This window comes from Schistocerca gregaria, chromosome 1 (assembly GCF_023897955.1).
Source record: "Schistocerca gregaria isolate iqSchGreg1 chromosome 1, iqSchGreg1.2, whole genome shotgun sequence".
Taxonomy (NCBI): domain Eukaryota; kingdom Metazoa; phylum Arthropoda; class Insecta; order Orthoptera; family Acrididae; genus Schistocerca; species Schistocerca gregaria.
Genome location: NC_064920.1, coordinates 23,409,453 through 23,432,273, shown reverse-complemented (window position 1 = coordinate 23,432,273; position 22,821 = coordinate 23,409,453). Strand labels below are relative to the sequence as shown.

General features: G+C 45.5%; 2 non-coding genes across 2 annotated transcripts; both read right to left on the bottom strand.

Moving 5' to 3' along the window:
• Positions 1–9,728: 9,728 nt before the first annotated feature.
• Positions 9,729–9,803, bottom strand: Trnas-aga (transfer RNA serine (anticodon AGA)). The gene has a single exon. It is a non-coding gene; the product is annotated as a tRNA-Ser (tRNA).
• A 4,414-nt stretch (positions 9,804–14,217) lies between these two features.
• Positions 14,218–14,292, bottom strand: Trnas-aga (transfer RNA serine (anticodon AGA)). The gene has a single exon. It is a non-coding gene; the product is annotated as a tRNA-Ser (tRNA).
• Between the last annotated feature and the right edge of the window lie 8,529 nt (positions 14,293–22,821).

Here is a 22,821-nt window from a genome sequence, read left to right as displayed (position 1 = left end):
CCGTAAACAGCCACGGAGAGCCGCGTCACGGCCGAAGAAAAAGCAGTGGGAAGATGAGGGTTCTGTTTCGTAGTTTTTCTCTCTGTGGTTCAGCGCTTGTTTCTGGTATGATTACTTGTATGCTGCTCCGTCAGCTGACGGCTCTCTACCGATCTTTGTTTTTCTTTGTAGGTTGAAGTTCCATGCAAGCATATACATTTCTTACTCTGAATATTAACAGAATATGTTCTGAGCTTCGGCTCGCCGCTTTGCGACAGTTTATCTATCAGTCTGGGGCAGATGTTGTTTTTTTACAGGAAGTCCTATTCGACCAGTTTTCCATTCCTGGGTTCTCGACGTTTTTTAATGTCGCTTCCGAACTTTCTACGGGCACTGCCTTGTTTTATAGAGAAGGCATTCCGTTGATGAATTTCGAAGTACTTGACAGTGGAAGGGGGATCGGGTGCACGTTTTATGATCTCAGTTTACTCCTTCTTTATGCCCCTTCTGGTTCGGGTTGTACTACCGCACGCTCGAGTATCTATAAAGAAGAAGTCATTTACCTGCTTCGTAAATCCCCGACAAAGATAATTTTAGGTGGGGACTTCAATTGTGTTCTACGGCCGGTAGATCAGTCTCCTAATTTTAATTTCAGTAAAGAACTCGACGACCTTGTGCGCTCCTTGCACCTGCGTGACGTGTGGGTTTCTCGCTATCCTACACTTGTGCGACATACCTACTTTACTCCCACGTCTAGCAGTCGCCTCGATCGCTTTTACCTTTCCGAATCCTTGTGTGGGCAACTTCTGGCTGTTGATGTGATACCAGCCTGTTTTACTGATCATTGCGCTGTAGCCGTTACGTTTAATTACGAGCGACAACCGGTAAAATTGTTTCGTCCTCCTTGGATGCTCAATATCGCGTATTTGCAAGATACCTCCCTTGGTATCGTCCTGGAGGACATTTGGACTCGTTGTTCTCGTACTATGGACCGGTACCCGTCTATCGTGGCATGGTGGACACTGTATGCAAAACCACACATCCGTAGGGCTCTCATGCGTTTTGGGGCTGCGAAGGTGGCAGAAGATCGACGAACGCAAGAATTTTACTATTCTGTCTTACGTCAACTGTACGATAGTGCTACGCATGCTCCCCTCCGGGTTACTGATATACAGCGCATCAAAGCCAAATTGCTGCAGCTCAAACGCATTCAAATGGAGGGCCTGCGGACGAGGTCTCAACCACGTTCCCTTCTACAAGAGGAACTGACGTCACTCTACCATCTAGTCCGTTTACGGTCGCGCCGGAAACGTGGGTGCCTTGCCTCCCTCACAACCGCTGACGGCCGCGTGTTCACCTCTCACCGTGACATTTCTGACTTCGTTTACACCTATTTTACTGATCTGTACGATACTCATGTCCCGGCGGAAACCTCTCTTGACGACTTTACCTCCTTGCTGCCTCGCGTCGTCACTCCTCAATTAAACGACGCCTTTCTGCGTCCCTTTCAGAAGGATGACATATATGATGTTGTTGCAGGATCGCAGTCCCGCAAGTCGCCTGGATTAGATGGTATTCCTAAGGAGTTCTATGTTCAATTTTGGCCGCTCATTGGTGACACCTTAACGTCAATGGTAAATGAAGTGATGCGGGGAGTCTCACTTCCTGCTCCTTTTCAGGAAGGCAGAATGGTCCTCCTCCCGAAATCCACAGGTCGACCTGCAATTGACTCCCTCCGTCCTATTACTCTCCTTAACTTTGATTATAAACTTGTCGCTCGAGCAATTAATATCCGTCTCTCTAAGCTGCTCGATACCATTATTGCCGCCCACCAAAGCTGTGTGCCTGGACGCACGATACTGACTTCCGTTCTCGAATGTCGCGATGTAATCTCGGTGGCGGCTGCCACTAATATCCCAGGGGCTTTGCTTTTTCTTGATTTCCAAAAAGCGTTCGATCGCGTCAGCCATGATTTTTTATCGAGAGTGCTCACCGCTGTCGGCTTTAATAATGATGCTCGACAAGTCTTAACTAATCTTTTTACCGGTATCAGTGTCTCGGTGATTGTGAACGGTCACCCTACCCCCCGGATATCGATCAGACGGGGGTTACCCCAGGGAAGCCCCTTATCCATGTCACTTTTTGTTCTATCCTTAGAGCCCTTACTTCGCCATCTCACCATGCACTTACGTGGCTGGAATATATTGGGGGAAATTTTTGCAGTCCGTGCATACGCCGATGACGTCATGGTTTTAGTACGACATGCCGAGGATATACCGCGGCTTAAGGATACCTTGGATTCATTTTGTGGTCTTGCTGGTGCTCGCATTAATGATCGCAAATGCACGTTCCTGCCGTTGAGAGGCTTTGATCATGTCGTCATTCCTTGGGCGACGGTTGTCGATCGCCATAAGACCTTGGGGATCATAGTGGATCGTAATCCGATCAAAATGGCGGCACTAAATTGGCGTGAGGTTACGAGTCGTGTTCACGGGGCGATCCTTGAACATGACCGCCGTTCCCTTAGCCTCCTTCACAAGGCACGGGTTTTAGAGACCTATGTCTTCAGTAAAATATACTACGTTGCGCAGGTCTTCCCGCTTCCCGCGATGATGGCCCGCAGGCTGAAACAGCTGTCTAGTCGATTTCTGTGGCGCCGCCATGTCTTCCGTGTCCGATATGAAGTTGTGGCCAGGCCTCGGAAGCTTGGAGGATTGGGTCTTTCAGATATCAAAGTGAAGACGTCCATCTTATTTGCCCGCCGCAATGTTTTAACCTGTACGCGGGCTCCGCATTCAGTCACCTCTCGTTTACTTTCCCGCCTCCGGCCGGCCAGTCTGACCCCTCCTGTTGATGTTGGACGGATTAATCCTAAATTGCGGCACATTCGTGAATACTTTGTACTTGTCGGTATTCTGGGTGCTGATATACTTTCTATGACGCATATAACTACCAACATGCTACAAATCCGTTGGGGTACAGCATGTTTCCCTTCTTCTGTTGAACTTGCTTCCCCGTCAACGTCATGGAAAACGGTCTGGTCTCATCTTAGTCTTCCCATTTTGCCGATGGAGATTGTTTCAACGTGGTATAAGGTCATTTACCGTCTGATACCTACTGGTGATCGTCTTTTTCGTATTGGCCTCCGTCCGACTGATCAGTGTGAGGAATGTCATCAAACTGACACCTTACTTCACAGGCTAGTTGCTTGCGGACGGGATCATTGGCTCTGGGTCCGCCGTCAATTAGCTTTTCTTACTAGAGGGCCTGAAACCGCATTCCCAGACGACATCTTCTTACATCCGGACATCTCTTATTTTCCTCAGACGAAAACGAACACGATTGTTTGGCTCTTGGGTTACTATGTCCATTACGTCATTGAAGGCGGTAATGACCCAGATCCCCGCGTATTTCACCATTATTTGTCAACTGCGCATTGGAAATGGCAGCGGCTACCACAATACCGAACGCTTTTTGCGAATATGCTTTTTCTTGTGTTTAACCGTCAAGGGGTTGGTTAAGTTCCCCTGTGATTCCTGTTTCTTCCCTGAGCTCGAGTCCCCTCCCTTGTTGTATTTTTTCGTAATTTTTTTTTCTCTCTCTCTCTTTTGCATGTATATATATACACCCAAAATTCATACGGGTGGGGTAACGGGTTGGTCTTCCCCTTCAGAAGAAATGTTTTATTTGTGTTTCACCTAATTTGTTGATTTTCTTTTTGCAGCTAATATTAAATGATGATTTGACTATGGTTGTCTGAATTCTCATGAAATATACCAAGTCAATCTGATAATAAAAAAAAAAAAAAAGTTGGTAGAGCAATTGCCCGCGATAGGCAAAGGTCCCGAGTTCGAGTCTCGGTCGGGCACACAGTTTTAATCTGCCAGGAAGTTTCATATCAGCGCACACTCCGCTGCAGACTGAAAATCTCATTCTGGAAACATCCCCCAGGCTGTGGCTAAGCCATGTTTCCGCAATATCCTTTCTTTCAGGAGTGTAGTTCTGCAAGTTTCGCAGAAGAGCTTCTGTAAAGTTTGGAAGGTAGGAGACGGATACTGGCAGAAGTAAAGCTGTGAGTACCGGACGTGAGTCGTGCTTCGGTAGCTCAGTTGGTAGAGCACTTGCCCGCGGAAGGCAAATGTCCCGAGTTCGAGTCTCGGTCGGGCACACAGTTTTAATCTGCCAGGAAGTTTCAACACTCTGATAGTTTACAGATTACAGAATGCCTCCAGATGTGCATCAGAAACTACTAGTGGTCTTCCAGTGAACGATCAAAGCGTAGACTGTTTGAGACATTACTCCCATGGAGGAAAAGGCGCATGATGACGGTTGTATTCAATACCGAGGCAATTTCTGTGTTACATCAACACTTTGAAGGTCCACAGATTACAGAATGCCTCCGGATGTTCATCGGAAACTACTTTCTGGTCTTGCAGGGAACGAACAAAGCGTAGGCTGTTTGAGACACTACTCCCATGGGGAAAAGTGTGCATGGTGACTGTTGTAGTCAATCCCGATGCAATTTCTGTGTTTCATCGACACTCTGATAGTCCACAGATTATAGAATGACACCAGATGTGCATCGGAAACTACTACTTGTCTTCCAGGGAACAATCAAAGCGTAGACTGTTTAAGACATTACTCCCATGGAGGAAAGTGCGCGTGGTGACTGTTGTATTCAACCCCGATGCAATTTCTGTGTTTCATCAACACTTTGAAGCTGCACAGATTACAGAATGCCTCCAGATGTAAATCGGGAACTACTACTGGTCTTCCAGTGAACGATCAAAGCGTAGACTGTTTGAGACATTACTCACGTGGAGGAAAGTGGCCATGGTGTCTGTTGTATTCAATCCCGATGCAATTTCTGTGTTTCATCAACACTCTGATAGTCCACACATTACAGAATGCCCCCCAGATGTGCATCGGAAACTACTACTGGTTCTCCAGGAACGATCAAAGCGTAGACTGTTTGAGACATTACTCCCATGGAGGAAAGTGCGCATGGTGACTGTTGTATTCAATCCTGATGCAATTTCTGTGTTTCATCAACTCTCTGATAGTCCACACATTACAGAATGCCCCCAGATGTGCATCGGAAACTACTATTGATCTTGCAGGGAACGATCAAAGTGTAGAGTGTTTGGGACATTACTCACATGGAGGAAAGTGCGCATGGTGACTGTTGTATTTAATCCCGATGCAATTTCTGTGTTTCATCAACACTCTGATAGTCCACACATTACAGAATGCCCACAGATGTGCATCGGAAACTACTACTGGTCTTCCAGGGAACGAACAAAGCGTAAACTATTTGAGACATTACTCCCATGGAGGAAAGTGCGCATGGTGACTGTTATATTCAATCCCGATGCAATTTCTGTGTTTCATCAACACTTAGAATGTCCATAGTTTACAGAATGCCTCCAGATGTGCATCGGAAACTACTACTGGTCTTGCAGGGAACGATCAAAACGTAGACTGCTTGAGACATTACTCCCATGGAGGAAAGTGCGCATGGTGACTGTTGAATTCAATCCCGATGCAATTTCTGTGTTTGAACAACACTCTTATAGTTTACAGATTACAGAATGCCCATAGATGTGCATCGGAATCTGATCCTGGTCTTCCAGGGAACGATCAAAGCGTAAACTGTTTGAGACATTACTCCCATGGAGAGAAGTGCGCATGGTGACTGTTGTATTCAATCCTGATGCAATATCTGTGTTTCATCAACACTCTGATAGTCCACACATTACACAATGTCCCCAGATGTGCATCGGAAACTACTACTGGTCCTCCAGGGAACGATCAAAGCGCAGACGGTTTGTGGCATTACTCCCATTGAGGAATGTGCGCATGGTGACTGTTGTATTCAATCCCGATGCAATATCTGTGTTTCATCAACACTCTGATAGTCCACACATTACAGAATGCCCACAGATGTGCATCGGAAACTGCTACTGGTCTTACAGGGAACGATCAAAGCGTAAACTGTTCGAAACATTACTCCCATGGAGAAAAGTGCGCATGGTGACTGTTGTACTCAATCCTGATGCAATTTCTGTGTTTCATCTACACTCTGGTAGTCCACACACTACAGAAGGCCCCCAGATGTGCATCGGAAACTACTACTGGACTTGCAGGGAAAGATCAAAGCGTAGACTCTTTGAGACATTACTCCCATGGAAGAAAGTACGCATGGTGACTGTTGTATTCAATGCCGATGCAATTTCTGTGTTTCATCAACACTTTGAAGGTCCACAGATTACAGAATGCCTCCAGATGTGCATCGGAAAGTACAACTGGTCTTGCAGGGAACGATCAAAATGTAGACCGTTGGAGACATTACCTCCATGGAGGAAAGTGCGCATGGTGACTGTTGTGTTGAAACCCGATGCAATTTCTGTGTTTCATCAACACTCTGATAGTCCACCCATTACAGAATGCCCCCAGATGTGCATCGGAAACTACTACTGGTCTTCCAGATAAGGATAGAAGCGTAAACTGTTTGAGACATTACTCCCATGGAGGAAAGTGCGCATGGTGACTGTTGTATTCAACCCCGATGCAATTTCTGTGTTTCATCAACACTCTGATAGTCCACAGATTACAGAATGCCTCCAGATGTGCATCGGAAACTACTACTTGTCTTCCAGGGAACAATCAAAGCGTAGACTGTTTAAGACATTACTCCCATGGAGGAAAGTGCGCGTGGTGACTGTTGTATTCAACCCCGATGCAATTTCTGTGTTTCATCAACACTTTGAAGCTGCACAGATTACAGAATGCCTCCAGATGTAAATCGGGAACTACTACTGGTCTTCCAGTGAACGATCAAAGCGTAGACTGTTTGAGATATTACTCACGTGGAGGAAAGTGGCCATGGTGTCTGTTGTATTCAATCCCGATGCAATTTCTGTGTTTCATCAACACTCTGATAGTCCACACATTACAGAATGCCCCCCAGATGTGCATCGGAAACTACTACTGGTTCTCCAGGAACGATCAAAGCGTAGACTGTTTGAGACATTACTCCCATGGAGGAAAGTGCGCATGGTGACTGTTGTATTCAATCCTGATGCAATTTCTGTGTTTCATCAACTCTCTGATAGTCCACACATTACAGAATGCCCCCAGATGTGCATCGGAAACTACTATTGATCTTGCAGGGAACGATCAAAGTGTAGAGTGTTTGGGACATTACTCACATGGAGGAAAGTGCGCATGGTGACTGTTGTATTTAATCCCGATGCAATTTCTGTGTTTCATCAACACTCTGATAGTCCACACATTACAGAATGCCCACAGATGTGCATCGGAAACTACTACTGGTCTTCCAGGGAACGAACAAAGCGTAAACTATTTGAGACATTACTCCCATGGAGGAAAGTGCGCATGGTGACTGTTATATTCAATCCCGATGCAATTTCTGTGTTTCATCAACACTTAGAATGTCCATAGTTTACAGAATGCCTCCAGATGTGCATCGGAAACTACTACTGGTCTTGCAGGGAACGATCAAAACGTAGACTGCTTGAGACATTACTCCCATGGAGGAAAGTGCGCATGGTGACTGTTGAATTCAATCCCGATGCAATTTCTGTGTTTGAACAACACTCTTATAGTTTACAGATTACAGAATGCCCATAGATGTGCATCGGAATCTGATCCTGGTCTTCCAGGGAACGATCAAAGCGTAAACTGTTTGAGACATTACTCCCATGGAGAGAAGTGCGCATGGTGACTGTTGTATTCAATCCTGATGCAATATCTGTGTTTCATCAACACTCTGATAGTCCACACATTACACAATGTCCCCAGATGTGCATCGGAAACTACTACTGGTCCTCCAGGGAACGATCAAAGCGCAGACGGTTTGTGGCATTACTCCCATTGAGGAATGTGCGCATGGTGACTGTTGTATTCAATCCCGATGCAATATCTGTGTTTCATCAACACTCTGATAGTCCACACATTACAGAATGCCCACAGATGTGCATCGGAAACTGCTACTGGTCTTACAGGGAACGATCAAAGCGTAAACTGTTCGAAACATTACTCCCATGGAGAAAAGTGCGCATGGTGACTGTTGTACTCAATCCTGATGCAATTTCTGTGTTTCATCTACACTCTGGTAGTCCACACACTACAGAAGGCCCCCAGATGTGCATCGGAAACTACTACTGGACTTGCAGGGAAAGATCAAAGCGTAGACTCTTTGAGACATTACTCCCATGGAAGAAAGTACGCATGGTGACTGTTGTATTCAATGCCGATGCAATTTCTGTGTTTCATCAACACTTTGAAGGTCCACAGATTACAGAATGCCTCCAGATGTGCATCGGAAAGTACAACTGGTCTTGCAGGGAACGATCAAAATGTAGACCGTTGGAGACATTACCTCCATGGAGGAAAGTGCGCATGGTGACTGTTGTGTTGAAACCCGATGCAATTTCTGTGTTTCATCAACACTCTGATAGTCCACCCATTACAGAATGCCCCCAGATGTGCATCGGAAACTACTACTGGTCTTCCAGATAAGGATAGAAGCGTAAACTGTTTGAGACATTACTCCCATGGAGGAAAGTGCGCATGGTGACTGTTGTATTCAACCCCGATGCAATTTCTGTGTTTCATCAACACTCTGATAGTCCACAGATTACAGAATGCCTCCAGATGTTCATCGGAAACTACTACTGGTCTTCCAGGGAACGATCAAAGCGTAGACTGTTTGAGACATTACTTCCATGAAGGAAAGTGCGCATGGTGACTGTTGTATGCAATCCCGATGCAATTTCTGTGTTTCATCAACACTCTGATAGTCCACACACTACAGAATGCCCCCAGATGTACATCGGAAACTACTACTGGTCTTCCAGGGAACGATCAAAGCGTAAACTGTTTGAGACATTACTCCCATGGAGGAAAGAGCGCTGCGTGACTGTTGTATTCAATACCAATGCAATTTCTGTGGTTCATCAACACTCTGATAGTCCACAAATTACAGAATGCCCCGAGATGTGCATCGGAAAGTACTACTGGTCTTCTAGGGAACGATCAAAGCGCAGACTGTTTGAGACATTACTCCCATGGAGGAATGTGAGCATGGTGATTGTTGTATTCAATCCCGATGCAATTTCTTTGTTTCATCAACACTCTGATAGTCCACACATTACAGAATGCCCCCAGATGTGCATCGGAAACTACTACTCGTCTTCCAGGGAACGATGAAAACGTTAACACTTTGAGACATTACTCCCATGCAGGAAAGTGCGCATGGTGTCTGTTGTATTCAACCCTGATGCAATTTCTGTGTTCCATCAACACTCTGATAGTCCACACATTACAGAATGCCCCCAGATGTGCATTGGAGACTACTACTGGTCTTCCAGTGAACGATAAAAACGTAATCTGTTTGAGACATTACTCCCATGGAGGGAAGCGCGCATGGTGACTGTTGTATTCAATCCCGATGCTATTTCTGTGTTTCATCAACACTCTTATATTCCACACATTACAGAATGCCCCCCAGATGTGCATCGGAAACTACTATTGGTCTTCCAGGAAACGATCAAACCGTAGACTGTTTGAGACATTACTCCTATGGAGGAAAGAGCGCATGGTGACTGTTGTATTCAATACCAATGCAATTTCTGTGTTTGAACAACACTCTGATACCAGAATGGGATTTTCACTCTGCAGCGGAGTGTGCGCTGATATAAAACTTCCTGGCAGATTAAAACTGTGTGCCCGACCGAGACTCGAACTCGGGACCTTTGCCTTTCTCGGGCAAGTGCTCTACCAACTGAGCTACCGAAGCACGACTCCCGTCCGGTACTCACAGCTTTACTTCTGCCAGTATCCGTCTCCTACCTTCCAAACTTTACAGAAGCGCTTCTGCGAAACTTGCAGAACTAGCACTCCTGAAAGAAAGGATATTGCGGAGACATGGCTTAGCCACAGCCTGGGGGTTGTTTCCAGAATGAGATTTTTACTCTGCAGCGGAGTGTGCGCTGATATGAAACTTCCTGGCAGATTAAAACTGTGTGCCCGACCGAGACTCGAACTCGGAAGTTCTGCCAGGAAGTTACATATCAGCGCACACTCTGCTGCAGAGTGAAAATCTCATTCTGGAGACATCCCCCAGGCTGTGGCTAAGCCATGTCTCCGCAATATCCTTTCTTTCAGGAGTGCTAGTTCTGCAAGTTTCGCAGAAGAGCTTCTGTAAAGTTTGGAAGGTAGGAGACGGATACTGGCAGAAGTAAAGCTGTGAGTACCGGACGTGAGTCGTGCTTCGGTAGCTCAGTTGGTAGAGCACTTGCCCGCGGAAGGCAAATGTCCCGAGTTCGAGTCTCGGTCGGGCACACAGTTTTAATCTGCCAGGAAGTTTCAACACTCTGATAGTTTACAGATTACAGAATGCCTCCAGATGTGCATCAGAAACTACTAGTGGTCTTCCAGTGAACGATCAAAGCGTAGACTGTTTGAGATATTACTCCCATGGCGGAAAAGGCGCATGATGACGGTTGTATTCAATACCGAGGCAATTTCTGTGTTACATCAACACTTTGAAGGTCCACAGATTACAGAATGCCTCCGGATGTTCATCGGAAACTACTTTCTGGTCCTGCAGGGAACGAACAAAGCGTAGACTGTTTGAGACACTACTCCCATGGGGAAAAGTGTGCATGGTGACTGTTGTAGTCAATCCCGATGCAATTTCTGTGTTTCATCGACACTCTGATTGTCCACAGATTATAGAATGACACCAGATGTGCATCTGAAACTACTACTTGTCTTCCAGGGAACAATCAAAGCGTAGACTGTTTAAGACATTACTTCCATGGAGAAAAGTGCGCGTGGTGACTGTTGTATTCAACCCCGATGCAATTTCTGTGTTTCATCAACACTTTGAAGCTGCACAGATTACAGAATGCCTCCAGATGTAAATCTGGAACTACTACTGGTCTTCCAGTGAACGATCAAAGCGTAGACTGTTTGAGACATTACTCACGTGGAGGAAAGTGGCCATGGTGTCTGTTGTATTCAATCCCGATGCAATTTCTGTGTTTCATCAACACTCTGATAGTCACACATTACAGATTGCCCCCCAGATGTGCATCGGAAACTACTACTGGTTCTCCAGGAACGATCAAAGCGTAGACTGTTTGAGACATTACTCCCATGGAGGAAAGTGCGCATGGTGGCTGTTGTATTCAATCCTGATGCAATTTCTGTGTTTCATCAACTCTCTGATAGTCCACACATTACAGAATGCCCCCAGATGTGCATCGGAAACTACTATTGATCTTGCAGGGAACGATCAAAGTGTAGAGTGTTTGGGACATTACTCACATGGAGGAAAGTGCGCATGGTGACTGTTGTATTTAATCCCGATGCAATTTCTGTGTTTCATCAACACTCTGATAGTCCACACATTACAGAATGCCCACAGATGTGCATCGGAAACTACTACTGGTCTTCCAGGGAACGAACAAAGCGTAAACTATTTGAGACATTACTCCCATGGAGGAAAGTGCGCATGGTGACTGTTATATTCAATCCCGATGCAATTTCTGTGTTTCATCAACACTTTGAAGGTCCACAGATTACAGAATGCCTCCAGATGTGCATCGGAAAGTACTACTGGTCTTGCAGGGAACGATCAAAATGTAGACCGTTGGAGACATTACCTCCATGGAGGAAAGTGCGCATGGTGACTGTTGTGTTGAATCCCGATGCAATTTCTGTGTTTCATCAACACTTAGAATGTCCATAGTTTACAGAATGCCTCCAGATGTGCATCGGAAACTACTACTGGTCTTGCAGGGAACGATCAAAACGTAGACTGCTTGAGACATTACTCCCATGGAGGAAAGTGCGCATGGTGACTGTTGAATTCAATCCCGATGCAATTTCTGTGTTTGAACAACACTCTTATAGTTTACAGATTACAGAATGCCCACAGATGTGCATCGGAATCTGATCCTGGTCTTCCAGGGAACGATCAAAGCGTAAACTGTTTGAGACATTACTCCCATGGAGAGAAGTGCGCATGGTGACTGTTGTATTCAATCCTGATGCAATATCTGTGTTTCATCAACACTCTGATAGTCCACACATTACAGAATGTCCCCAGATGTGCATCGGAAACTACTACTGGTCCTCCAGGGAACGATCAAAGCGCAGACGGTTTGTGGCATTACTCCCATTGAGGAATGTGCGCATGGTGACTGTTTTATTCAATCCCGATGCAATATCTGTGTTTCATCAACACTCTGATAGTCCACACATTACAGAATGCCCACAGATGTGCATCGGAAACTGCTACTGGTCTTACAGGGAACGATCAAAGCGTAAACTGTTCGAAACATTACTCCCATGGAGAAAAGTGCGCATGGTGACTGTTGTACTCAATCCTGATGCAATTTCTGTGTTTCATCTACACTCTGGTAGTCCACACACTACAGAAGGCCCCCAGATGTGCATCGGAAACTACTACTGGACTTGCAGGGAAAGATCAAAGCGTAGACTCTTTGAGACATTACTCCCATGGAAGAAAGTACGCATGGTGACTGTTGTATTCAATGCCGATGCAATTTCTGTGTTTCATCAACACTTTGAAGGTCCACAGATTACAGAATGCCTCCAGATGTGCATCGGAAAGTACTACTGGTCTTGCAGGGAACGATCAAAATGTAGACCGTTGGAGACATTACCTCCATGGAGGAAAGTGCGCATGGTGACTGTTGTGTTGAAACCCGATGCAATTTCTGTGTTTCATCAACACTCTGATAGTCCACCCATTACAGAATGCCCCCAGATGTGCATCGGAAACTACTACTGGTCTTCCAGATAAGGATAAAAGCGTAAACTGTTTGAGACATTACTCCCATGGAGGAAAGTGCGCATGGTGACTGTTGTATTCAACCCCGATGCAATTTCTGTGTTTCATCAACACTCTGATAGTCCACAGATTACAGAATGCCTCCAGATGTTCATCGGAAACTACTACTGGTCTTCCAGGGAACGATCAAAGCGTAGACTGTTTGAGACATTACTCCCATGAAGGAAAGTGCGCATGGTGACTGTTGTATTCAATCCCGATGCAATTTCTGTGTTTCATCAACACTTTGAATGTCCACAGATTACAGAATGCCTGCAGATGTGCATCCTAAACTACTGCAGGTCTTGCAGGGAACGATCAAATAGTAGACTGTTTGAGACATTACTCCCATGGAAAAAAGTGCGCATGGTGACTGTTGTATGCAATCCCGATGCAATTTCTGTGTTTCATCAACACTCTGATAGTCCACACACTACAGAATGCCCCCAGATGTACATCGGAAACTACTACTGGTCTTCCAGGGAACGATCAAAGCGTAAACTGTTTGAGACATTACTCCCATGGAGGAAAGAGCGCTTCGTGACTGTTGTATTCAATACCAATGCAATTTCTGTGGTTCATCAACACTCTGATAGTCCACAAATTACAGAATGCCCCGAGATGTGCATCGGAAAGTACTACTGGTCTTCTAGGGAACGATCAAAGCGCAGACTGTTTGAGACATTACTCCCATGGAGGAATGTGAGCATGGTGATTGTTGTATTCAATCCCGATGCAATTTCTTTGTTTCATCAACAATCTGATAGTCCACACATTACAGAAGGCCCCCAGATGTGCATCGGAAACTACTACTGGTCTTCCAGGGAACGATGAAAACGTTAACACTTTGAGACATTACTCCCATGCAGGAAAGTGCGCATGGTGTCTGTTGTATTCAACCCTGATGCAATTTCTGTGTTCCATCAACACTCTGATAGTCCACACATTACAGAATGCCCCCAGATGTGCATTGGAGACTACTACTGGTCTTCCAGTGAACGATAAAAACGTAATCTGTTTGAGACATTACTCCCATGGAGGGAAGCGCGCATGGTGACTGTTGTATTCAATCCCGATGCTATTTCTGTGTTTCATCAACACTCTTATATTCCACACATTACAGAATGCCCCCCAGATGTGCATCGGAAACTACTATTGGTCTTCCAGGAAACGATCAAACCGTAGACTGTTTGAGACATTACTCCTATGGAGGAAAGAGCGCATGGTGACTGTTGTATTCAATACCAATGCAATTTCTGTGTTTGAACAACACTCTGATACCAGAATGGGATTTTCACTCTGCAGCGGAGTGTGCGCTGATATAAAACTTCCTGGCAGATTAAAACTGTGTGCCCGACCGAGACTCGAACTCGGGACCTTTGCCTTTCTCGGGCAAGTGCTCTACCAACTGAGCTACCGAAGCACGACTCCCGTCCGGTGCTCACAGCTTTACTTCTGCCAGTATCCGTCTCCTACCTTCCAAACTTTACAGAAGCGCTTCTGCGAAACTTGCAGAACTAGCACTCCTGAAAGAAAGGATATTGCGGAGACATGGCTTAGCCACAGCCTGGGGGTTGTTTCCAGAATGAGATTTTTACTCTGCAGCGGAGTGTGCGCTGATATGAAACTTCCTGGCAGATTAAAACTCTGTGCCCGACCGAGACTCGAACTCGGAAGTTCTGCCAGGAAGTTTCATATCAGCGCACACTCTGCTGCAGAGTGAAAATCTCATTCTGGAGACATCCCCCAGGCTGTGGCTAAGCCATGTCTCCGCAATATCCTTTCTTTCAGGAGTGCTAGTACTGCAAGTTTCGCAGAAGAGCTTCTGTAAAGTTTGGAAGGTAGGAGACGTATACTGGCAGAAGTAAAGCTGTGAGTACCGGACGTGAGTCGTGCTTCGGTAGCTCAGTTGGTAGAGCACTTGCCCGCGGAAGGCAAATGTCCCGAGTTCGAGTCTCGGTCGGGCACACAGTTTTAATCTGCCAGGAAGTTTCAACACTCTGATAGTTTACAGATTACAGAATGCCTCCAGATGTGCATCAGAAACTACTAGTGGTCTTCCAGTGAACGATCAAAGCGTAGACTGTTTGAGATATTACTCCCATGGAGGAAAAGGCGCATGATGATGGTTGTATTCAATACCGAGGCAATTTCTGTGTTACATCAACACTTTGAAGGTCCACAGATTACAGAATGCCTCCGGATGTTCATCGGAAACTACTTTCTGGTCCTGCAGGGAACGAACAAAGCGTAGACTGTTTGAGACACTACTCCCATGGGGAAAAGTGTGCATGGTGACTGTTGTAGTCAATCCCGATGCAATTTCTGTGTTTCATCGACACTCTGATAGTCCACAGATTATAGAATGACACCAGATGTGCATCGGAAAGTACTACTTGTCTTCCAGGGAACAATCAAAGCGTAGACTGTTTAAGACATTACTTCCATGGAGAAAAGTGCGCGTGGTGACTGTTGTATTCAACCCCGATGCAATTTCTGTGTTTCATCAACACTTTGAAGCTGCACAGATTACAGAATGCCTCCAGATGTAAATCGGGAACTACTACTGGTCTTCCAGTGAACGATCAAAGCGTAGACTGTTTCAGACATTACTCACGTTGAGGAAAGTGGCCATGGTGTCTGTTGTATTCAATCCCGATGCAATTTCTGTGTTTCATCAACTCTCTGATAGTCCACACATTACAGATTGCCCCCCAGATGTGCATCGGAAACTACTACTGGTTCTCCAGGAACGATCAAAGCGTAGACTGTATGAGACATTACTCCCATGGAGGAAAGTGCGCATGGTGGCTGTTGTATTCAATCCTGATGCAATTTCTGTGTTTCATCAACTCTCTGATGGTCCACACATTACAGAATGCCACCAGATGTGCATCGGAAACTACTATTGATCTTGCAGGGAACGATCAAAGTGTAGAGTGTTTGGGACATTACTCACATGGAGGAAAGTGCGCATGGTGACTGTTGTATTTAATCCCGATGCAATTTCTGTGTTTCATCAACACTCTGATAGTCCACACATTACAGAATGCCCACAGATGTGCATCGGAAACTACTACTGGTCTTCCAGGGAACGAACAAAGCGTAAACTATTTGAGACGTTACTCCCATGGAGGAAAGTGCACATGGTGACTGTTATATTCAATCCCGATGCAATTTCTGTGTTTCATCAACACTTTGAAGGTCCACAGATTACAGAATGCCTCCAGATGTGCATCGGAAAGTACTACTGGTCTTGCAGGGAACGATCAAAATGTAGACCGTTGGAGACATTACCTCCATGGAGGAAAGTGCGCATGGTGACTGTTGTGTTGAATCCCGATGCAATGTCTGTGTTTCATCAACACTTAGAATGTCCATAGTTTACAGAATGCCTCCAGATGTGCATCGGAAACTACTACTGGTCTTGCAGGGATCGATCAAAGCGTAGACTGCTTGAGACATTACTCCCATGGAGGAAAGTGCGCATGGTGACTGTTGAATTCAATCCCGATGCAATTTCTGTGTTTGAACAACACTCTTATAGTTTACAGATTACAGAATGCCCACAGATGTGCATCGGAATCTGATCCTGGTCTTCCAGGGATCGATCAAAGCGTAAACTGTTTGAGACATTACTCCCATGGAGAGAAGTGTGCATGGTGACTGTTGTACTCAATCCTGATGCAATTTCTGTGTGTCATCAACACTCTGATAGTCCACACATTACAGAATGTCCCCAGATGTGCATCGGAAACTACTACTGGTCCTCCAGGGAACGATCAAAGCGTAGACGGTTTGTGGCATTACTCCCATTGAGGAATGTGCGCATGGTGACTGTTGTATTCAATCCCGATGGAATATCTGTGTTTCATCAACACTCTGATAGTCCACACATTACATAATGCCCACAGATGTGCATCGGAAACTGCTACTGGTCTTACAGGGAACGTTCAAAGCGTAAACTGTTCGAAACATTACTCCCATGGAGAAAAGTGCGCATGGTGACTGTTGTACTCAATCCTGATGCAATTTCTGTGTTTCATCTACACTCTGGTAGTCCACACACTACAGAAGGCCCACAGATGTGCATCGGAAACTACTACTGGACTTGCAGGGAAAGATCAAAGCGTAGACTCTTTGAGACATTACTCCCATGGAAGAAAGTACGCATGGTGACTGTTGTATTCAATGCCGATGCAATTTCTGTGTTTCATCAACACTTTGAAGGTCCACAGATTACAGAATGCCTCCAGATGTGCATCGGAAAGTACTACTGGTCTTGCAGGGAACGATCAAAATGTAGACCGTTGGAGACATTACCTCCATGGAGGAAAGTGCGCATGGTGACTGTTGTGTTGAATCCCGATGAAATTTCTGTGTTTCATCAACACTCTGATAGTCCACCCATTACAGAATGCCCCCAGATGTGCATCGGAAACTACTACTGGTCTTCCAGATAAGGATAAAAGCGTAAACTGTTTGAGACATTACTCCCATGGAGGAAAGAGCGCATGGTGACTGTTGTATTCAACCCCGATGCAATTTCTGTGTTTCATCAACACTCTGATAGTCCACAGATTACAGAATGCCTCCAGATGTTCATCGGAAACTACTACTGGTCTTCCAGGGAACGATCAAAGCGTAAACTGTTTGAGACATTACTCCCATGAAGGAAAGTGCGCATGGTGACTGTTGTATTCAATCCCGATGCAATTTCTGTGTTTCATCAACACTTTGAATGTCCACAGATTACAGAATGCCCGCAGATGTGCATCCTAAACTACTTCAGGTCTTGCAGGGAACGATCAAATCGTAGACTGTTTGAGACATTCCCCCCATGGAAAAAAGTGCGCATGGTGACTGTTGTATGCAATCCCGATGCAATTTCTGTGTTTCATCAATTCTCTGATAGTCCACACACTACAGAATGCCCCCAGATGTACATCGGAAACTACTACTGGTCTTCCAGGGAACGAAGAAAGCGTAAACTGTTTGAGACATTACTCCCATGGAGGAAAGAGCGCATCGTGACTGTTGTATTCAATACCAATGCAATTTCTGTGGTTCATCAACACTCTGATAGTCCACAAATTACAGAATGCCCCGAGATGTGCATCGGAAAGTACTACTGGTCTTCTAGGGAACGATCAAAGCGCAGACTGTTTGAGACATTACTCCCATGGAGGAATGTGGGCATGGTGATTGTTGTATTCAATCCCGATGCAATTTCTTTGTTTCATCAACACTCTGATAGTCCACACATTACAGAATGCTCCCAGATGTGCATCGGAAACTACTACTGGTCTTCCAGGGAACGATGAAAACGTTAACACTTTGAGACATTACTCCCATGCAGGAAAGTGCGCATGGTGTCTGTTGTATTCAATCCTGATGCAATTTCTGTGTTCCATCAACACTCTGATAGTCCACACATTACAGAATGCCCCCAGATGTGCATCGGAGACTACTACTGGTCTTCCAGTGAACGATAAAAACGTAATCTGTTTGAAATATTACTCCCATGGAGGGAAGAGCGCATGGTGACTGTTGTATTCAATCCCGATGCAATTTCTGTGTGTCATCAACACTCTGATAGTCCACACATTACAGAATGCCCCCCAGATGTGCGTCGGAAACTACTATTGGTCTTCCAGGAAACGATCAAACCGTAGACTGTTTGAGACATTACTCCCATGGAGGAAAGAGCGCATGGTGACTGTTGTATTCAATACCAATGCAATTTCTGTGTTTGAACAACACTCTGATACCAGAATGAGATTTTCACTCTGCAGCGGAGTGTGCGCTGATATGAAACTTCCTGGCAGATTAAAACTGTGTGCCCGACCGAGACTCGAACTCGGGACATTTGCCTTTCGCGGGCAAGTGCTCTACCAACTGAGCTACCGAAGCACGACTCCCGTCCGGTACTCACAGCTTTACTTCTGCCAGTATCCGTCTCCTACCTTCCAAACTTTACAGAAGCTCTTCTGCGAAACTTGCAGAACTAGCACTCCTGAAAGAAAGGATATTGCGGAGACATGGCTTAGCCACAGCATGGGGGATGTTTCCAGAATGAGATTTTCACTCTGCAGCGGAGTGTGCGCTGATATGAAACTTCCTGGCAGATTAAAACTGTGTGCCCGACCGAGACTCGAACTCGGAAGTTCTGCCAGGGAGTTTCATATCAGCGCACACTCTGCTGCAGAGTGAAAATCTCATTCTCGAAACATCCCCCAGGCTGTGGCTAAGCCATGTCTCCGCAATATCCTTTCTTTCAGGAGTGCTAGTTCTGCAAGTTTCGCAGAAGAGCTTCTGTAAAGTTTGGAAGGTAGGAGACGGATACTGGCAGAAGTAAAGCTGTGAGTACCGGACGTGAGTCGTGCTTCGGTAGCTCAGTTGGTAGAGCACTTGCCCGCGATAGGCAAAGGTCCCGAGTTCGAGTCTCGGTCGGGCACACAGTTTTAATCTGCCAGGAAGTTTCATATCAGCGCACACTCCGCTTCAGAGTGAAAATCTCATTCTGGAAACATCCCCCAGGCTGTGGCTAAGCCATGTCTCCGCAATATCCTTTCTTTCAGGAGTGCTAGTTCTGCAAGTTTCGCAGAAGAGCTTCTGTAAAGTTTGGAAGGTAGGAGACGGATACTGGCAGAAGTAAAGCTGTGAGTACCGGACGTGAGTCGAGCTTCGGTAGCGCAGTTGGTAGAGCACTTGCCCGCGGAAGGCAAAGGTCCCGAGTTCGAGTCTCGGTCGGGCACACAGTTTTAATCTGCCAGGAAGTTTCAACACTCTGATAGTTTACAGATTACAGAATGCCTCCAGATTTGCATCAGATACTACTACTGGTGTTCCAGTGAACGATCAAAGCGTAGACTGTTTGAGACATTACTCCCATGGAGGAAAAGGCGCATGATGACGGTTGTATTCAATACCGAGGCAATTTCTGTGTTACGTCAGCACTTTGAAGGTCCACAGATTACAGAATGCCTCCGGATGTGCATCGGAAACTACTTTCTGGTCTTGCAGGGAACGAACAAAGCGTAGACTGTTTGAGACACTACTCCCATGGGGAAAAGTGTGCATGGTGACTGTTGTAGTCAATCCCGATGCAATTTCTGTGTTTCATCGACACTCTGATAGTCCACAGATTATAGAATGACACCAGATGTGCATCGGAAACTACTACTTGCCATCCAGGGAACAATCAAAGCGTAGACTGTTTAAGACATTACTCCCATGGAGGAATGTGCGCGTGGTGACTGTTGTATTCAACCCCGATGCAATTTCTGTGTTTCATCAACACTTTGAAGCTGCACACATTACAGAATGCCTCCAGATGTAAATCGGGAACTACTACTGGTCTTCCAGGGAACGATCAAAGCGTAGACTGTTTGAGACATTACTCACGTGGAAGAAAGTGGCCATGGTGTCTGTTGTATTCAATCCCGATGCAATTTCTGTGTTTCATCAACACTCTGATAGTCCACACATTACAGAATGCCCCCCAGATGTACATCGGAAACTACTACTGGTTCTCCAGGAACGATCAAAGCGTAGACTGTTTGAGACATTACTCCCATGGAGGAAAGTGCGCATGGTGACTGTTGTATTGAATCCTGATGCAATTTCTGTGTTTCATCAACTCTCTGATAGTCCACACATTACAGAATGCCCCCAGATGTGCATCGGAAACTACTATTGATCTTGCAGGGAACGATCAAAGTGTAGAGTGTTTGGGACATTACTCACATGGAGGAAAGTGCGCATGGTGACTGTTGTATTTAATCCCGATGCAATTTCTGTGTTTCATCAACACTCTGATATTCCGCACATTACAGAATGCCCACAGATGTGCATCGGAGTCTGCTACTGGTCTTCCAGGGAACGATCAAAGCGTAAACTGTTTGAGAAATTACTCCCATGGAGGAAAGTGCGCATGGTGACTGTTGTATTCAATCCCGATGCAATTTCTGTGTTTCATCAACACTCTGATAGTCCACACATTACAGAATGCCCCCAGATGTGCTTCGGAAACTACTACTGGTCTTCCAGATAAGGATAAACGCGTAAACTGTTTGAGACATTACTCCCATGGAGGAAAGTGCGCATGGTGACTGTTGTATTCAACCCCGATGCAATTTCTGTGTTTCATCAACACTCTGATAGTCCACAGACTTCAGAATGCCTCCAGATGTTCATCGGAAACTACTACTGGTATCCAAGGAACGATCAAAGCGTAGACTGTTTGAGACATTACTCCCATGAAGGAAAGTGCGCATGGTGACTGTTGTATTCAATCCCGATGCAATTTCTGTGTTTCATCAACACTTTGAATGTCCACAGATTACAGAATGCCTGCAGATGTGCATCCTAAACTACTACTGGTCTTGCAGGGAACGATCAAATCGTAGACTGTTTGAGGCATTACTCCCATGGAAGAAAGTGCGCATGGTGACTGTTATATGCAATCCCGATGCAATTTCTGTGCTTCATCAACACTCTGATAGTCCACACATTACATAATGCCCCGAGATGTGCATCGGAAACTACTACTGGTCTTCTAGGGAACGATCAAAGCGCAGACTGTTTGAGACATTACTCCGATGGAGGAATGTGCGCATGGTGATTGTTGTATTCAATCCCGATGCAATTTCTTTGTTTCACCAACACTCTGATAGTCCACACATTACAGAATGCCCCCAGATGTGCATCGGAAACTACTACTGGTCTTCCAGAGAACGATGATAACGTAAACTCTTTGAGACATTACTCCCATGCAGGAAAGTGCGCATGGTGACTGTTGTATTCAATCCTGATGCAATTTCTGTGTTTCATCAACACTCTGATAGTCCACACATTACAGAATGCTCCCCAGATGTGCATCGGAATCTACTATTGGTCTTCCAGGAAACGATCAAACCGTAGACTGTTTGAGACATTACTCCCATGGAGGAAAGAGCGCATGGTGACTGTCGTATTCAATACCAATGCAATTTCTGTGTTTGAACAACACTCTGATAGTTTACAGATTACAGAATGCCTCCAGATGTGCATCAGAAACTACTACTGGTCTTCCAGTGAACGATCAAAGCGTAGACTGTTTGAGACATTACTCCCATGGAGGAAAATGCGCATGATGACGGTTGTATTTAATACCGAGGCAATTTCTGTATTTCATCAACACTTTGAAGGTCCACAGATTACTGAATGCCTCCAGATGTGCATCGGAAACTACTACTGGTCTTGCAGGGAACGATCAAAGCGTAGACTGTTTGAGACACTACTCCCATGGAGGAAAGTGTGCATGGTGTCTGTTGTATTCAATCCCGATGCAATTTCTGTGTTTCATCAACACTCTGATAGTCCACAGATTACAGAATGTCCCCAGATGTACATCGGAAACTACTACTGGTCTTCCAGGGAAAGATGAAAGCGTAAACTGTTTGAGACATTACTCCCATGGAGGAATGTGCGTATGGTGACTGTTGTATTCAATCCCGATTCAATTTCTGTGTTTGAACAACACACTGATAGTCCACAGATTACAGAATGCCTCCAAATGTGCATCGGAAACTACTACTGGTCTTCCAGGGAACGATCAAAGCGTAGACTGTTTGAGACATTACTCCCATGGAGGAAAGTGCGCATGGTGACTGTTGTATTGAATCCTGATGCAATTTCTGTGTTTCATCAACTCTCTGATAGTCCACACATTACAGAATGCCCCCAGATGTGCATCGGAAACTACTATTGATCTTGCAGGGAACGATCAAAGTGTAGAGTGTTTGGGACATTACTCACATGGAGGAAAGTGCGCATGGTGACTGTTGTATTTAATCCCGATGCAATTTCTGTGTTTCATCAACACTCTGATATTCCACACATTACAGAATGCCCACAGATGTGCATCGGAATCTGCTACTGGTCTTCCAGGGAACGATCAAAGCGTAAAC